The sequence below is a fragment of the Quercus lobata genome, chromosome 2 (assembly GCF_001633185.2).
Source record: "Quercus lobata isolate SW786 chromosome 2, ValleyOak3.0 Primary Assembly, whole genome shotgun sequence".
NCBI classification, from domain to species: Eukaryota; Viridiplantae; Streptophyta; class Magnoliopsida; order Fagales; family Fagaceae; genus Quercus; species Quercus lobata.
Window position 1 is genome coordinate 42,848,484 of NC_044905.1, and position 2,767 is coordinate 42,851,250.

General features: G+C 36.2%; 1 pseudogene; it reads left to right on the forward strand.

Moving 5' to 3' along the window:
- The first annotated feature begins 250 nt into the window (after nucleotides 1–250).
- LOC115964736 overlaps nucleotides 251–2,767 on the forward strand; it is a 4,553-nt pseudogene continuing 2,036 nt past the window's right edge.

The following is a 2,767-nucleotide window of genomic DNA, read 5'->3' on the forward strand; positions in this document are numbered from 1 at the left end:
GTAAGTTGCAGTTGAATTCGAAAAAGTGCACTTTCGGCGTGACATCCGAAAAATTGTTGGGGTTTATGGTAAGTTAGAGAGGAATTAAGGTGGATCCCGAGAAGATCAAGGCAATTGTAGAGATGAAGCCTCCAAGGACTAAGAAGGAGATCTGAGGGTTCTTAGGAAGGATACAATACATAAGCAGTTTTACCCAGCTCACATGATATGTGAACTACTTTTTCGATTGCTCAAGAAAGAAGTTCCCACAATGTGGAATGAACAATGCCAAGAAGTATTTGAGATGATTAAGAGTTATTTGATGAAGCCACCGATACTGGTTTCACCGGTACCTAAAAAGCCATTATTGTTATATCTCACAACCATGGATACAGCAATGGGGGCTTTGCTTGCTCAATATCTAAAAGAGTCTAGAAAAGAGAATGGAATTTATTATATTAGCAAGAAGATGTTGGCTTATGAAGAGAAGTATACAGCACTTGAGAAGACCTATGTAGCACTTGTATGGGTTACCCGAAAACTTAGACATTACATGCTTGCTTTCAAGGTCTTGTTGCTTGCAGGAATGGATCCTTTGAAATATCTAATGGAGAAGCCGGTGTGATGAGAATGAAAATTGTCATATTTTTCTCCCTTAATGTTTAGTCTTTTATATTTATTTGGTGCCTAAATGTACTCATTATTCTTATATTTTGATTTATGATGCAAATGGAGGTGTTAAGTGCAAAACGTAGCTAATTGGGCAATTCTGGACAGCTTTGACATTGCTTCGTAATCTGGGAATAACTCTCTCATCCCAACTCTGATTGAGATAATTCAAGATGCTATGGAACTCCAAGACAAAGCTCTACAACTTTCATGTTTTGAGTTTTGAGAGATACGGGCTGCATCAAGGTCGAAATCGGGCTTAAAGTTGCTGCACCTGCACTGCTGACGTTCTGGAATGTTCCTTTGCCTGCAATTCTAATACGCAGATCTAATGGGGTTTATTTTCAGAAGCTTCCAGATCTGGTGCACGAAATTTCCAGCTGGAAAACACCACTTTCCTAGTTATATTAGGGCTTTGTTTTATTTTTAGTATTTTCCTTAATTAGTTAGATTTGGATATTATTATTGAGAATATTTTTAGGAGATTTTGTAGGCTTGGGAAAGGGGGAATTACGTGTAAAAGGGGGAGGAGAAATCAGAATTGGACACACATGCCTCTCTCTCCCCTCTTCTATGATTTTCTCCTTTGAGTTTTCATCCTGGCCCTACTTGGCTAAACTTTTATACTAGGTCGAAGGAAACTGAAGCCTGGGAATCAATAAAACTGTGAGATCTAATTTTTTTTTATTGTTCAATTTATGCTTTGAATATCGGATATTATTTTGTGCCTATTTTCATGATTGTCTCGTTTAATTACTAGGAGGCCTACTAGTTTATTGTTCATTGCAATCTACTGCTAGGTTAGATATCAAATCCGTAATTGTTTGATCTCTCTAACTTGTGAAGCAACCAAGATTTAATGATTTGCTGTGTCATAAATTATTAGATCTTAGGAAGAACACTCGACTAAATTAAATACAACCGCTTGTGTTTGTGTTGTTTAGTTTCATCAATCTCTCTAATTCTTAAGGCTGCTACTAGATTAAACATTTAGCGCTTGTCTTGGGTTGTTTAGTAGTTAGAGTTTATTAGATCACTTGTTTTCTAATTAACTACGTCTAAGGAGAGATAAGAAAATAGTTCCAACTGTGAATATTCAAAGTGTGAATTGATATATACTTGCATCGATGATCAGTTGTAAAATTCTGATGGTGGATGTTGACTTAGACCAAGGTTTGTTCTTTTGATTAATTTCGATACTTTAATTTGAATTGAACCTTAGTTGTTTTATTTCTTAAAATTTTTTTCATTATACTCCACCCCCCCCCCCGTCCTTGTTCACGTAGCATAAAACTAGGCTGGATACTCTCCGTGGGAACGATCGTTACTCGCACTACTACATATATTTTTAGGAGTATAGGTTTTATTTTTCGTTGCCTACGACAGCACACCAAATTTTGGCGCCGTTGCTGGGGAGTGATTCTAGTTGATTTTCTTTTTACTTCTTGTGAACCTTATTTCATTCTTGAAATTTTCAAAAAAAAAAAAAAAAAAAAAAAATCGTTAGTTTTTGATAGTTACGGTTTTGGCAGAATTCTGATTGCAGTAGAAGTAGGCCTTGATAGTATAGTTTTCTAAAGGTAAACGATGCTCTGAGCAAGACTAGTTGATCCTTTGGATTACAAGCCCCAGCCTTTCAAGGCTAGATTCCACTGTTTTCTAGGGTTTTTAAGTGTTTTTTGTGTTTTAGCGTTTAATTTTGATTCATTTTCATTACTATAGATTTTTCCTGGTTTGTTTTTCATGGTTTATTAGAGTTTCCTTGATTGTTTATGACTGTAACTCAATCTTCTAATCAAGGTGATTTGCAGTACAATCTAGAAATAGAGAGAGCTTTGCGTAGGTTAAGGAGGGAAGCAAGGAAAAATTCTAAAGAGCACAATCTAGCTTTTGATTCCCTGTTTGCTAGCGATTTTGATTTAGAAGAGGATGAAGTCATGGCTGAAATCAAACTTTGAAGGAGCCTGTTGCCCCTGATTTGAATCAATAACCCTTGTGCATAACATTCTCTACTTTAGATGCTACTACTATTTTTGAATTAAAATCTGGACTAATACATCTCTTGCCCACTTTTCATGGCCTTGTAGGTGAAGATCCTCACAAGCATCCAAAGGAGTTG